Source organism: Perna viridis, chromosome 12, assembly GCF_037379345.1.
Source record: "Perna viridis isolate PV_CMFRI_1.1 ecotype Kerala chromosome 12, ASM3737934v1, whole genome shotgun sequence".
NCBI classification, from domain to species: domain Eukaryota; kingdom Metazoa; phylum Mollusca; class Bivalvia; order Mytilida; family Mytilidae; genus Perna; species Perna viridis.
In genome coordinates this window covers 25,614,821-25,631,860 of record NC_142456.1, presented here as the reverse complement: position 1 = coordinate 25,631,860, position 17,040 = coordinate 25,614,821, and the positions used below count along the sequence as shown (strand labels likewise).

At 30.9% G+C, this 17,040-nt stretch overlaps 1 long non-coding RNA gene across 1 annotated transcript; it reads right to left on the bottom strand.

The window, feature by feature from the left end:
• Positions 1-9,493: 9,493 nt before the first annotated feature.
• On the bottom strand, positions 9,494-11,247 carry LOC148601822 (uncharacterized). The gene is made up of 3 exons (XR_015917236.1): positions 11,178-11,247; positions 9,936-10,076; positions 9,494-9,616 (listed from the first exon to the last, which is right to left on the bottom strand). It is a non-coding gene; the product is annotated as an uncharacterized LOC148601822 (long non-coding RNA).
• Positions 11,248-17,040: the final 5,793 nt, after the last annotated feature.

Sequence of the window (17,040 nt, the reverse complement as noted above, 5' to 3'; positions counted from 1 at the left end):
GAAAAAAAACCTAGGTTAACAAAGTACCAAACTTCTATTACTTTATTATAAGGCAAGAAACTTAAACTGATTTTGTCAATACCCCGGACCTGACTTTTTATGAGCAACTTGGCGAGTGTTTCTAGAAAAGCAGAGGACGGTAACCCTACCGGTGCACCTGGTCCATGCTCCCAGTTTTTAGTGGGCAAATGGACAAAGGCAATTATATGGACAAATACAGGACAAAAATGCCAGGTTCAATATGGCAAATTTCACTCTCCGTATTTTTTAACTACAAAAAATGTTTATTTTGACTTTTTTACCTTGGATTGATAGGTTGATTCATATTTGTTAGTTTGGCCATAAAATAGATACTGAAATTCATGAACATAGTAATATTTCTTTTCTTTTTAACTTCATGTTTCATTCATCCCTGTTCTACATGAATATGAGAGCAAAACCTACACGAATTAGATCAAAAATAGCGAAATTCGCCAAAGGAAATCAACGCCTTCATGTACTACTGACAGTTGTCACACAAATACAACGTTTTTTTGTTTGTTTTGTTTTTGCTTTTTGTTTTTGTCTTCTGTTTTGTTTTGTTTTGTTTGTTTGGGTTTTTTTTATCTTTTGTTTTGTCTTTTTTGTTTTTGTTTTTTGTTTTTTTTAAGAAAGTTACCCAATATAGAACAAAATAACATCATATGAACCACAAGTCGTCATGTTTGTATAGCCAGGCAATGTGTCATCGGGAATAGTTTTCAAAGATGCATCAGTGATGACGTCATCAAACCAGGAACGTCTCAAATCGAACTATATGAGGTATAAGATATTAAGATATAATCGCAAAAACATCCTTAACACTGCAGCATAGTTGGATTGTTTTGAAAAAAAATATTGGTCATGCTTTGTAATGATATATACCATCAAGACTTCATATAAACTGAGACCCCACAGTGACGTTAAATGTATATAAAGTAATGGAAGCAATGGAAACGTTGGAATCGTTAAGTATGAAATTTGTTTAAAATATTGTAATAAATCATGACATTCATATAAACATGTTTTCATTACATTTCCGAATAAGATGACGTGCAACATTGGTAATACTATGTAATGTAATAAATAGTCCGAACAATCATTCGGTTTGTCCCCGAAAAAGAATATGAATGTTCCATCGTGCAATGTCTTTTGAAGAGCGAATATTTTGAAAGTACAGAAAGAAAATAAAAACCATATCTATTAACAATAATAAAACAAATATATAATACTTTTAATGCTACATCACTAATTTGAAAGCCGATTTTTTCCAATTGTATTGAAATCACCGATGAAATGCTTCACACTTTAAATCAAGCAAAATACATATAAATAAGGAAACTAGCAAAAACATAGGTTTCATGATATGTTTTAATCATGCATTATAATAGATAAAAGCAATTTTACCATGTAAGCGACCTTTTGGCGGGCGATGGACATATTGCTTCTTTTATTTATAGTAAAACCTTGTGTCTGTCTCAGCAAAACAACCATTGCCATCGCAAAGATCACCTTAACAACCAAGTACAACTGCATTGCGTCAATTCCATAAAATATGAAACTTAAGAAACCGTTAAGGTCAAGGAATGTGTTGCATATGGTCAATCTTAAGACTTTCAGAGCGCGGAACCCAATATCATTACACTACACATGTGTGGAATATGTAAATTGAGCATTGCAAATGCGTTTTAACTAAAATGTTCACTGATTAACAACAAGTGAACGGATGATGGATAACTAAACTCTTCATCAACATGGTATTTTTCACTTCGATAGGAAAATACCATCAATTTATCAATTAAAGTAAAAAGGTACAACTTGTTGAATAAAGAGTATTTTCTGATGGCTTTCAGGCGTTTTTTACAAATGCAAGACTTTAACCTTGCGACAAAAAAAACAAAAAACAAAACAAAAAACAAAAAACAAAAACAAAAAAAAAAACAAAAAACAAAACAAAAACAAAAAACAAAAAACAAATCAAAACAAATAAAAAAAAATTTCTGTCGTTTAAACTGTTCAAATATGTCATTTATTCGACGTACACGAAAATCCATCTGCAGTTCCGGATAAAATAAATTAATTGATTAATCCAATTATATCTGTAACTTTAAAACGCATTGCTATCGGGTTAGTGCTTTGAAAGAGAGAATATTTCATTTCGTTTGAAATTTGGCACTATCTTAATTTTAATCTTACAATTTATTGCTTTCTTATTTTAAGTTCAAGACCAAATTCTAGCAGTTTCAAAAAGTAGTTGTAAATGGCGTATGTTTCATGGTGATTTTTTTATTATTCTAATTTTGTCAACCCAAGATTCTTATACGTTTCCATACTGACACTTCGTTCAAATAAGTTTGCTCTAGCTTGATATGTGTCTCGGAGCTGCATTATTGTTGCAAGATTGTATACGGATTATAATTGATTCAAATACGATGGATGCCGCTTGCGGAACATGACATACTTCTGGAGCACCTGATGTTACCCCTTTTTTGTGGAGTTCATTTTGTTAATGCTTTAGATGTTTTTGTTTACCGCCTTGTTTCCTTTTTCTTCAGTTATTATTCGGATTGCTACATTGTGTACGTAGATCTTCTCTGTTTCACGCATATACAATTTTAGGGGGATATTGACATATTTAAATAATCGCACGGCTCTTTCTCGTTGTTTTGCCGACATTTAATTCATTGCTGTACTACAGTAATGTGGTATATATGTGTTAACTCAAACCTCGCTTTATACTTATCCAGTAGATACGTGAAGATGTACAAAATATTGGTACATATAATATTTGAAGTAGAAATATAATAAATATCTAAACGCCAACAGTGTCTCAGTAAACACGTGGTCCATGCTCCCAGTTTTTAGTTTAGTCCGAGTCTCTCATTTGCTTTTGTTACTTTTTTATGTATGATTTTAGTTACTTTATGTTCTTTGTTGCGTATGTCTATTTTCCATGTCTGGTCTTTGTCCCTGAATTATATTCTTTTGATTACCGCTATAACCTTATATAAGTCAACAAAGTAAACGACATTTTTACAGTCGGGGGTTACAGTGTATTTCTAGTTAACAAATCAAGCATTTCACCCTGTGTCTTCACCAGTAATAAAACGACTGTCAGAGGTCATGTACATTAAAGTTATTACTATGTCTTGTAAAGTCATTAAATACCACCTTAATAACCGAAAAACCAAAAAATGGTGTAATAATAAAAATACCATTCAACACATTTCAGTACAGAGATACACAGAAAAAAAAATTAAATCCATTATCTTCTGGAAATTGGTTTAGCAAAGTACACAAAATATTTTGCCCAACTAACTGGAGCAGCACTATACAAAAGGAGACCGTGAAGGGAAACTCAATTCATTGATGATAACAATAATTGTAGAATTAGTCTATGATTCAATAATGTGACCTTGACGATGATATTAGTTTACCTTAATCAGTAAAAGTGACGCACGCTTAGCTTACACTTTCAAACAGTCGACCTGAATTTTGTTACATAGATAGGTAAATCAACTGGTCAGTGTATACATTTCATTAATTTGACCTGAACGCCAAGGCAAAAATAGGTTTAATGAAAGGTAACAACCAAAATGACTTGCTAAAAGATCCGGAGAAATATAGTTTGAAACAAATGGAAAGTATTTGCCATTTTAACCAGAAAAACACGATCGAACACAAGTATATATTAAAAACAATTCTTGTAAGCGCTATAATTATTAAGACAGCAAAAAAATCTGTCGAAAGGATTCGGTTAATGCTTATCCCTGCAACAGAATCTACTTTTTATAAAATACATAGGTGATCACCTTGCAAATTTGGCCTTTAAAATGTTATGTCATATCACCATGTATATGTATTACTTATATATTGTCTGTTTTTTTCGTGTTTTCCCATTTAATATGAACCAACCTTGTCCTTACCTAATTGCATTTATTGTTGTCAAAATACATTATCAGATATAATTCGATGTTTAACGTTTTTTGACTTTATTCAAATGTCTAAAGCTTTTGAAATATCATTAGGTTATTTTTCAGTATAAGATTTAATATGTAAGACAATGAAGTAGGGTTTAGATGTCGGGATGCGAAGTTTGCGATCATCTGATTGTCAACGCTATTTTCCATTGGGTATGTAACGCTAATCACGAAAGTGCTTTGGTCTACAACGTAGTGTGTTTTATGATATTGATTGGAAGAGTAATATCCAATTTAACTTTACATGTAATGTTGTTAAATAAATCACTTTTGTTCAAGATATTTATCATACTCATATATGAAGATAGTGTTACATGTAAAGTTTGGTGTCAATAACAGAAAAAAATATATAAGAACATTACTGATCAATTATTTTATAATAAAGTAAATATTCGTATCAACAAGCAACACAAGTTTGACCCATTAAAGTCAGTCACTCTTGTCGTTATGATCAGGAAAATTAATACCTATTAAAGGCCATCTCTTATGCCGCTAATATGTACCAATATTTAGACCTTTCAATTCAGTGAACAAGCACAAAAAAATGACCTTTCCAAATCAGTCACTCTTCTGTTTACGAGCCTTAAGGTGCTGACCACTTATCTCATTAACGAGCAAATATACTTAAACACAAATTGAATTCCCCTTACATGTACGTTATGTTTGTTTATTTGGTAGATTTCGTGCAAACATAAGTAATGCGTTTGTACAATTTATTTTCCAAATCACTTTATTCTTATTGACTCAAATATCTTTGTTTATCTTTAAAACTTATGTTTTGATCTCATGACAGTACATAGGCACAAGTATACCAAAACACGATGCGTTTCATGAGACCGTCATCATCAACAATCTCGGATAAACAAAGAGGAGTTTCCTTCTAGTACATACTTGTAGGGGATGATACTGCATGACAACTTGAAAATAATCATTCATCCGAACATATTATATGACAAATAAAGATCATACAGTATTATGAGAGATAGATTCAAACAAAAGGCATTCAACTATATTTTAAAGTTATAAACGATGATGTTTGGTGAAACAAAACGAGAAAACTAAACAAATAATAACAAAAAACAAAACAATACAAAACAATTAAACATTTTGACAGTCCTCAACTATATCAATTCCGGACTTTGTCTACCATATACATTTATGAAATTCATTTTATGGTAGAAACGAAATTAAAATGCCAGCTTCGAAATTGCCAATGATGTATGTTTTCAATCCATACTCAAAATATATTATTTTATAACAAGACAAAGACATCTGTAAAAAGTGTTTAATCAACAAATGTGACATTCCCAATCAAATTCATAAACAGCCAAACTGATGAACTGGGATTGGTAGTTTCCATGAATTATGTGCCCATTACCTTCTAAAGGTGCAATTGGTCAAAGTCTTTGCCTCAAACGAAGTATGTTTTTTTTTGTTTTTGTTTTTTTGTTTTGTTTTGATTTTATTTTTGTTTTGTTTTTTTTTGTTTTTTTTTGTTTTGTTTTTTGTTTTTTTGTTTTGTTTTGTTTTTCTTTTTTCTTTTTTTTTTTTTTGTTTGTTTGTTTTTTTTTAATTCAGCTACGACGAGACATTTTGGTAGAACCTTAGTCCATCAGAAAGAGACCAGATTCTCTCGTGTTAATAAGGTTTCGGGCATTTCTCCATTTATTATAAAGGTTTATATATTAAAGCTATCATCGTGAGAAACAAGGCGTGTGTTGATTCTCCACTATTTTTTTCCAAATCTCGTAAAACGACAAAAGAAGGTAATTTTTCTTGTCCTGAAAAACATTAAAAAATTTAAAAGTCTTATTTTGTCACTGAATCTATGAAGACTTGTCACAACATATATTATTTCTTTAAGACGAAAGTCAAATAAGGCAATAAGTTAGTCGGATTACCCTCATGTTAAGTGTCTGACGTTCATGTTTGTAAGATATGCGATATGGTCAAAAATATTATTTGAATTAAAAAATGTATCATACTTATGTAACATACATGAGGATAGCGTCACATGTCATCAACATGACATCAATAACAGAAAAAAATATGAATATAAGTGATTAGTAATGCTATACTTGAGATAAAGTTTATCGTGTCAACAAGCAACAGAACCTCGACCCATCAAATTCAGTCATTTCTCTTGTCTATGATCACCAAGATTTAGACCGTTTAAAGCCCAGCGCTCATCCCGTTAATTAGCACTAGTGTTCAGGCCCTTCAAATTCAGTGTCTGACCACGTTAACAAGCGCAGATAATTTGACTTTTCAAAATTGTACATAAATGTCAGATGTGTTTTCGTACATGGAAAATCAAAATTTACTCAAGTCCATAAAAAAGATAGACAAAAACAAGTAGTGTCAAATGTTTATCTAGATAGTTGTATGATGTCTGTCAGATCTTTATAAATATTCATTCTATTCACATGTCAAAGACTTTAACAATCAATTGAATGTTTTATGCATTGATTTTTCTTTTTGCAACAGGATAAACAAAACATGATAAGTAGAAAGGTTTTACCAAACATAAGTCGTTACTTGCGCTGGGATAACTTTCTAAAAAGAAATATATATTCCAAATCAACAAAATCCTGTTCATCATTCAATTATTTATGTTCCATTTTAAATTCCTCTTCCTAGACTTTTTTCCAAAGGTGTTTTTGTCTAACATTATTATAATTTAAATGTAATCATTTCAACTGAACAGTTAAAGCAAACATGTAAACCTTAGTTAAAATCTCAGTTTTGTTACATACTATCATACTTTCGCGTTTGTTGTGATGCTCAGGAATATCAGATAATACATTATTACCTTTGTCAACTAGTATGGGAATTAATACATTTGTCTCTGGTTCTGCAAAGGTTTCTTATAGTTTCAATGATCTTGAATGATGTTGTTTCACCATAATAGAGCAATACAGATGTGACGGTACTTTATTTTCTTATTTGATCAATATATTTGGTACATTTTACAAATTTTCCGATGAATCGCTTACATTAATTCCCCATTACAACTAATTGATACTGTTTTTTTTTTATTAGAACTAGGTATTTTTCATATGTAAGAAGTTTTTAGCCTGTGTATTTTAAATGAATACTGCAGACTGGGAAATTTTCGCACACTATTTTAAATTATGTTGAAGATGGTAACGTTTAATTGAAAAAATCGATATAATCACAATAGTTAACCGATCATTAGATGCAGTAAACGTCCATCTGTGTTAAAAAGGCCGTTGTCCAGTCGATTTTAAAGAAACCGGGATCAGATGTGAACATTCTGAAAAACTACAAACCATTTTCTGTGACGGGTAATATTGGATTACACTTTGGTCTTCATCATTTGAACACAAATAAATCAAAAGGTTTGCTTACATATTTACCTTAAATTACAGCTAAAATGAAACATGACATGGATAAACACAAAAACTTGTTCTGCGATTCCAAATCCCTTTATAATGTATTTTGAAATTTTGAATATTTTAGTTTGAACAGATGACCTTGTTATAAGAATATTATGTTTCCCAGGATTAAATACAGACCCAAAGTCATCAATTGAAATAATGCATATTCAAACGCGTTAGGAAAATCGTTCTGTCTAGCTAGACTGCCAGCCTGCATAAAATTGCAGCTGTAACGGAAAATTTTAAAATGCTCTTTCAAAATATTAAAGCACTTCCTCCACAAGATGTCACAAACAAAAAAGTGTTGTTATGAATGTGATGTCATTGTTCTGATATTTCATTGTTTCAATTTTTCATGATAAAATTTTGAAATTTGATGTAATAAATTATGGAATAACATGTGTTCAAAAGGTAGTTCATTAAAAATAATATGTCCAACAACATTTTCATAAATCATAAAGCATATTTTACTTTCAAAATGTTCAGTAATTTCTGGAATCCCACTGACCATAACATCTAGTTTGATTCCAGATTCTTCTACAATTTAGTAGAATTCGGAATCCTCTTAAGGCAAATCGAGATATCCTAATTAGTTCTAGGACAAATTAGAATTCCAATTTACACTTAAAATCCAGAAATTAGAATTCCAACTTGCCCTAGATGGATTCCGGATCCTACTGGATTCTAATTTACCCTGTAACATAGACTAATTCATTGTGACAACTATATATGTTACCGTTCTCACATTTTGCTTTCTAGGCCAAGTTCATTGCATGATTGATTATTATACGTTTCATTTGTTTTGTTTAATGCGGTTTACACGCAAAATCTGAGCAAGTATATTTGAAGTGGCCTTCTACTTTGTTTCAAATTATAATCCCATATGTTTTTTTTTTTCGATTGAAGCTTGTTTGACTTTTACCCTTTAGGACACTGATATTGTTTTATTTTTTGTCTTTTTTTACAATTATCTGATTAAATTGTGTTGAATCAAACAATTACAATTGTCATCTGGTCATGAACACGGAAACAGGCTTGCTATCTTTCACAGAAAATTTTGGTTGACAATGAACCGAACTTTTATTATTTATAAGGCAAGAAACTTAAACTGATTCATATGATAACAAAGTATATGACCTTCTTTTGTCTTTTTACGTCACTAGCAGTAAAAAAGTATGAACAGTAGTAATTACTTAAGTTAGGATAAAATAAAAAATCGTCTACAAGCATCAAATCTTTGACCAATCAAAGTTTTCAAATTTATGATCAACAAGACTGAGACACTTTAAGGCCCATCACTCGTCGCGTAAATAAGTACAAATATTTAGACCCTTCCAATTCAATAACTCACCTCCTTCACAAGCACAAAAATTTGACCTTTTACAATCAATTAAGCATTACGATGACAAAAATATATGTTTCAACCCTTTAAAATAAAAAACCAAAGCAAAACAAAAAACAAAACAAAAACAAACCCAAAACATGGACCAACGCACTTATATGGACAAATACAGGACAAAAAATGCCAGGTTCAACATGACAAATTTCACTCTCGGTCATTTTTTTTCAACTACAAAATTTTGATTATTTTGACTTTTCTTCACTTTGGATTCATAGGTTGATGTATATTTGTTAAATCTGAACTCTAGTAATATAACATAATAATATTTGTTTTCCTTTTAACTTCAAGTTTCACTCATCCCTGTACTTCATGAATATTTAATTGATATGAGAGCAAAACCTACATGAATAAGAGGAAAAATAGCGAAATTAGAGAAAATGATACCAAATAAATCGAAGCCTACAGCTGAGTGTTCCCACACAAATACAACGTTCGTTTGTTTTTGTTTGTTTGTTTTTTTTAATTATTTTTTTTCTGTATTTTCTTTGTGTGTGTGCGTTTTTTTTCCTTGTTTTTCCTTCGTTTGTTTTGTATTGTATTGTTTTGTTCTGTTTTTTTATATTTGCCTTTTTGTTGTTTTGATGTGTTTTTGTTACTGTTTTTGTTATTGTTTGTTTGTTTGTTAGTTTGTTTTTGTTTTGTTCTTTTAGTTTAAAATTTTGTAATACATCTTGACATTTATATCAACATGGTTTCCTTTAATTTCTTTAATTTGAAAACAGAATAGTCCAAATAAGATGTCTTGCAACATTGGTAGTTCTATGGAATGCTATAATCATCTGTAAAAAACAATCATTCGGTTTGTTATTTGTCCCCTGAAAAGATAATGAATTCAGATTTACATTCTACCACCGGGGAAAATGTATTTTAACAATTCTGAAGATACGGACAATCAAAAAGGAACCGTATCTGCTACTATAAAAATTAATATTAATAAACAATAAAATATTAATAAAATAAATAGATGATACCTTTAATGCTACCCCACTAATTTAAAAGATTTTTTTCAATTCGTATTGAAATCACCGATGAAATGCTTCACACTTATCAAGCAAAATACATATAAATAAGAAAACTGCCAAACCAAATGATAAGTTTTAATCATGTATTGTAATAAAATAAATGCAATTTTACCATGTAAGCGACCTTTTGACGGACGATGGACATAATGCATTTTATGATTCATAATAAAACCTTGTGCCTGTCCCAGAAACACAACCATTGCCATAGAAAAGATCACCGTAACAACCATGTACAACTGCATTGCGTCAGTTCCTAAAAAATAAGATTGATTCATTATTGATTAAGAATGTGTTGCATATGGTCAATCTGTAGACTTTCAGAGCGTAGAACCCAATATTATTACACTACGCATGTGTGGAATATGTACATTGAGCATTGCAAATGCATTTTAACAAAAGTGTTAACTGATTAACAATAATTGAACGGATGGTGGATAATCAAACTGTACATCACCATAGTGTTTATCACTTCAATAGGGAAATACACCCAAAATTTCATTTAACGTTAAAGCAAATAATAACTTGTTGAATCAACGATATTTCCAAAAAAGTATGATGTTCTTTGCAGAGGGTTTTCAGACGTATTTTACAAATGCAAGATAACATAAATTTACTTTTACCAATGTATATAACCAAGAAACGCAATAAAAAGAAGAGCCTGGAACGTACAAAGAAACACTAGCAAAAGACAATTGAAACCCAATGTAGAGGAAAACAAAATCAAAAATGTAAATGCCCAAAAAAACTCGGCAACCAACAGGAATATCGAATCAGGCTAAACATCAAAGTGAGTTTCTATGGTAAGGACGCTTACCCCACCGGTGCAACTGATAAACAAACCCTTTGACGATTACTGCTTTGAAGACACTAGTCTTTTGCTCGGTGATGACCATCTCCGTGATAAATATCTCTGACAGACGGGTCGATTTGCAAATAGCATTCCTTAGATCACAATGGAAATTGACTCTAATCTGAATATGCAGATTTTAACATGGCGGCAAAATAAAGTGCAATTAAGCACTATTTGTGAAGTAAAATGAATATCATTAACGCCAACAGTGTCTCAGTAAACACATTTATTCATACAATTAAAGTCAACAAAGTAAACTGAGATTTGTACAGTGGGGTAAACATTGTATTTCTAATTCACAATTCAAACATTTCATAAGTAACCCTGTGTCTTTATCAGTAATAAAACGACTGTCAGAGGTCATATACATGAAAGTCATTATTTTGTCTTGTTAAGTCACAACATATCACCTCAATAGCTGAAAAACTAAAAATGGTGTAATAATAAAAATAGTCTTCAACACATTTCAGTACAGAGATACACAGACAAAAATACATATATTACCTTTTGTAAACTGGATGGTCAAAGTACTCAAAATGTTTTCCACTACTTGAAATTTCCAGCAATATTTACGTAAACGGGCATGTACATTATATTTGTACGATTTTGCGTTGTGTTAATCACATTTGATTGGATGAAACATATCGTCCAACTAACTCGGGCATTAATATGCAAAAGAAAACCGCAAAGGGAAACTCAACCCATCTATGATAACAATAGTTGTAGAATCAGTCTACAATTCAATTTGACCTTAACGATGATATTAGTTTATATTAATCAATGAAAAAGATGCACGTTAAACGTACGATTTCAAACAGTCCACCTGAATTTTGTGACATAGATAGGTAAATCAGTTGGTCAGTGTGTACATTTCAATGATTTGACTTGAATGCTAAGGCAGAAATAGTTTTAACCAAAAGTAACAACCAACTGACTTCCTAAAAGAACCGTAGAAATATAGTTTGAAACAAATAAATTGATTTGATTTTTTAACCACATGAACACGATCGAAACTAAATATCTATTAAAACAGTTCTTGTAAACGCAATGATTATTAAGACAGCACAAATATCTGTCGGAAGGATTCGATTAATGCTTAACCAACCAACATAATCAACTGATTATACAGAAAACACAGTTGATCACCTGGGAGATGACAACTTTTATTTTTTGTGAATTTGGCCTTTAAAATGATATGTCATTACTTAATGTTATATATTGTCTATTTTTCGTGTAATCTCATTTACTATGAGCCAACCTAGAAACTACATTATTAGATGAAATTCGATGTTTAACGTTTTTAAAGTTGAAATATCATTTACTTAAATTTCTAAACTATTTGAAATATCATCAAGTTATTTTTTCAATAAAATATTTGATATGTAAGCTTACATCAGACATTGAAGTGACTGTCAGTGCTATTGTCCGTTGGGTGTGTAACGCTTAACCACAGAAGTGTTTTGATCTACACCGTAGTGTGTTGAATGATATTGAATGGAAGACTTATATCCAATTTAACGTTACATGTAATGTTGTTAAATATATCACTTGTATTAAAACTAATTATCAAACTCATATATGAAGACTTAAGTTCGTCCCATCAAAATCAGTCACTTCTGTCGTTATGATCATGAAGATTTAGACCCATTAAAGGCCATCTCTTATGCCGCTTATAAGTACCAATATTTAGACCCTTCAAATTCAGTGACTAACCTCATAAACAAGCACAAAGAATTTGACCTTTCAAAATCAATCACTCATTTGTTTACGAGCATTAAGGTGTTGACCACTGATCTCAGTAACGGGCAAAAATACTAAAACAGTTATAAATCAATAATCTTGTTAATGTCCACCAAAACCAAAAATGACTGTTAAAAGTCAATCACAAATTGAAGTTCCCTTACATGTATATTATGTTTGTTTACCTGGAAGATTTCATGCAAATATAAGTAATGCGTTCGTACAATTTATTTTCCGAATTATCTTATTCTCATTGACTCAAAAATATTTGTATATCCTTACAACTAATGTTTTTATCTCATGACCGAGTGTTCTTCAGTATATATGCACAAGTATAGCAAAACATGATGCGTTTCATGAGACCGTTATCATTAACTATCTCGTATAAACAATAGTTCTAGTTCCTTCTAGTACATACTTGAAGTGGATATTACAACATGGAAACTTGAAAATCATCAGTCATCCAAAGATATTATATGACAAAACATAACCAAACAAATATATAGATTCAAACAAAAGGCATTCAACTGTACTTTATAGTAATAAACGATGATGCTTGGTGAAAAAGATTAAAAAAACGAACAAAACATAACCAAACAAATAATAAAAAACAACATTTGTTAAACAGTTTAAATACTCTCAACTGTATCAACTTATGGTCTAAAAATGATGAGATCTTTTTGTCTACCGAACATATTTTTTTTTTTAAATCATCCTGTGGTAGAAACGGAATCAAAACGAAATTTAGATAAATGTATTTGTTAAATTCGTTCCCACGAGGTATTACTTTATAACAAGGTAAAGACATCTGTAAAATGTGTTATATTAACAACTTTGACTGTCCCAAACAAATTCTTAAACCGCCAAACTGATAAACGGGGAATGGGTGCGTTTTCCGTCTAGTAGTTTCCATGAATTAAGTGCTTATGACAAAGAAAGACTTAGATTCTCTTTTTATGATCAATTTGAGTAAACACATAAAGATATCATGCTAACACTTATGGCGAAATGTTTAATTTTAATATTTCCATTATGAAAGTTACTCTGGTCAGTAATAACTGATGGAATTTTGTTTTGATTAAACCTTTTTACTTATCCATGTTTTGTCTGTTCTGTTATTTTGGCAAAAAAATCAAATATCATAAAATTGTAAAAGTATTCGATATAAATACAATGACAGTAAACCATCTGACAGAATGTTACTATATTGCAGATCTCTTTAACCTTCTTGATAAACAAATGACACTTCAAAATTCCTGTCATTTTTATATATTCATTTGAGTATTTTTTTTTTTGTTTTGTTTTGTTTTACAATTGACGCAGAAACAACTAACAATGTTTTCCCTTGTCAACCACTTATTTGCATTAGGTTGTCAATGTTATTTTGAGAAAATAGTTACCGGGGTTACCGAAGTCGGATGCATTCAAAATATTGAATGATTGACACGCATCGAAAACGACCAACTAAAATTAACGCAATAAAAAACTAAAAAAGCAGACCTCGCATGTTGGCGACTAATTTAAAGTAGATAACTGAGACGCACTTGCGATTCTACTAAATACAATGTTGTATTTCATTTGGTTGTGAATAGATATATCGTGTTGTTGTGTGTATGAACTAGATTTCAAATTAAAAGTGAAAAGAAACAATAAAAAAGTTAGATGTAAAAGTCTGATTTTCTGGCTGAATGTATGAAGACTTGTTACAAGATGATGATGCAAGTTAAATAAAGCAATGACTGAATAAGACTTTCATAATGTATATATATATTGTCTATACCATCTCAACAAAAAAGTGAATATTACGGAAACAAAAGACAAAGCTCTCATAGCGGTGATCTGTACGAATTTAACGAATACCTTAAAAATCACAGAGGAGCATATTGAATAAATCAATAATAAACAATTCCAGTTAATGCAAAGGTATAATGCCAGAAAATATTTATTAGCTGTCCACACAAAATTGATCTGCGTAAGAAACAACGTGTTTATGTTTGTTTTGTTTTATTTTTGTTCTTGTTTTGTTTAAGTGAAACTGTATCGTGTACTTCAAGTATATCATTAGTTAGATAATTGTAACATTTTACTTGTAGATCTATTTTCAGGTTCATGATCTGATAATACCTAAAATGATTTTACCTAACAAATACAAAATAAATAAAAAAAAAAACATAGAGAGAAAACGAACACTTAAGCCTAAAAAATGTCAAACGACCTTCACACGTAAGCATGAGATTATAATTTGAAATCAATTTGGAAAACGTTGAAGGACAATAAAATCTCAGATTGCAACGGTAACATACCACAAAGAAAATAAAACGTAAAATGATCCAACATGCAATGGAATAGGCTTTAAAGGTAAAATGTGAGAACGTTTACAAATTTTATTGTCAGGTATATTCATGTATAAAATGCTGAAAATCTAATGTAGACGAAATTATCTCCCATACTTATTCATTGTTGTGTATGTCTGTTTTCCATGTCTGGTCTTTGTCCTTGGATTGCATTATTTTGATTACCGCTATAATCTTGGTTCCCTTGATTTTTCTTTCCTTAGTCTTTTTTTGTAGACATTGTAACTTAAGTTTTTTTTTTTTAAATGTCGGTAATGATGGTAAACATATATGTATAATATACCAATTTGAAGATGATATGATTTGTAATTTTTCAAAATTGTTAACATATCATAACTTATATGTGCTTTTTGAAATGTTTTAAAATTCGGGTTTTAGCATGTCCAATATTTTTGTAGGCATACCTCGCGAACTAGTTAAACACAAACAGAAAAAAACAAGTACTATCTAAAAGCAGACCGACGCATCAAAATTTTACTTCTAAGTTTCTACATTTCTTTAAGGAGTTATAGAAAATATTTATAAATCCTTGATTTCTTTCAAGAAAATAACACATGGCATACAATTTAAAATTTTCGAAACAGATTTTATGAACTGTTATCAGTATTTGGCCAATCGGGAAACAGAATTGCTATCAGGTGACTTGCGTTTCCATAAAATAACGTCCTTAAGGTCAAAGGGAAAAAAGCGAAACTATACCGACTGCGTCGGAAAAACAGACCTAATAAAATGACTGAAATAAACGTATTCCCCTTTTCCGTCACGTTATCATTTGCAAATATTTATGAACTCAACAATAAAATCATTTTCATTTTCAACTAGTATGTTTTGATGCCAGAGTTATAAATGTACAGGAGAGGTTATAATGTTTTAATTATGTTAATTTTATCACATTCAGAAGATACGATTAGGACGGGAAAAAAGATTGGGTAATATCATATATCTACGTTATTAACCTGATATGGAGGTTCACCAACTAAAACATCACTGGACTGTATGGGGCGGTAATGGTTATACGTAACTTCTGCTTTTACAGTTATGTAGGTTTTAAATGTTTTTGTTATAGTGTGAGTTAATTCAATGACGCGTAACTGTCGTTTTCGATAAAATATCATACTATTCGAGCAGTCCGCAAACAATTATGCTTTGCTGTCACATGTAATGGATTTGTACTAGTCGAGTACACGAATGGTACTAAAGTTTATTCGATTAGATTTTTATTAATGATTGTACTGATACAAAAAAGTATTTATTTGAAAATATAATTTTTTTTCTACGGTCAATTCCGTATTGAATAAAGTACACACTTTACTAGAGGATGTACTCCTTTCCCTCTGGAATAACCTCCTCTAAATTTCTGATTCTGCTTAATTTTCTTTCATTTCCTGGTTACTGATAACAGCTCCTTCTTTTGTAAGCTTTCTTATTTGGTCCGCCATTCTGCGCTTCAGACGAAAGTCAAGTCTTGTACATTTGTTGTAGGAACATATGCGTACATGTTTTAGACCTATCCCTTTAAACATGTATAACATGTTATCATATGTTGATAACGTATGTAATTTAGTATATAAATAATTTAGCCACACAATTTGTTAAATGCTCAAAATGGATAGAAAAGAACAGTTATTTGCACTGGACCTTATAATGTATATGCAATACAGAAGACTGCAATTTATATATTTACCATTTAACAAAAAGGAAGATTTCTTGTTAAATTTGATTATGAAGTTTTCCAACGAGTACAGAAGGAATATTGCAGTTGTTCTTCCTTTTAACAACCCAACCATACGTAACAGGATACTTGAAATGCATGCAGTACCAGCAATGATGGAGACCAACAATTTTTATGAATTACTGTTTACAAGACCGTACCGGAGATACAATGGACTCGTTCAGGGATATGCTACTACAAATATCGCCGCGAACAGCCAAATTCAGACTTGGAGGAAGATGTATGAGACTGGAGAATAGATTGTTAATGGCTTTGATGTGGCTACGTCAATATCCAACTTACACAGTACTTTCAATTTACTTTGGTGTTAGTATTGCTACAGCGAGTGTAGTACTAAGCAGGATGTGGGTACTTCTTTGGGAAGAATATGCGCTTGATTTTTTAAACGTGGCCGGATGTCAACACATTTCAGCAAAGATCAGGAACCTGGCCAGAAATGCAGAATGGTGTTGGATGTATAGACAGACGGAACATCTCACGAAATTCTTGTACCATCAACAGAACCATAAGAAGAGTTCTACAGTGGCCATGGAAAGTTCCA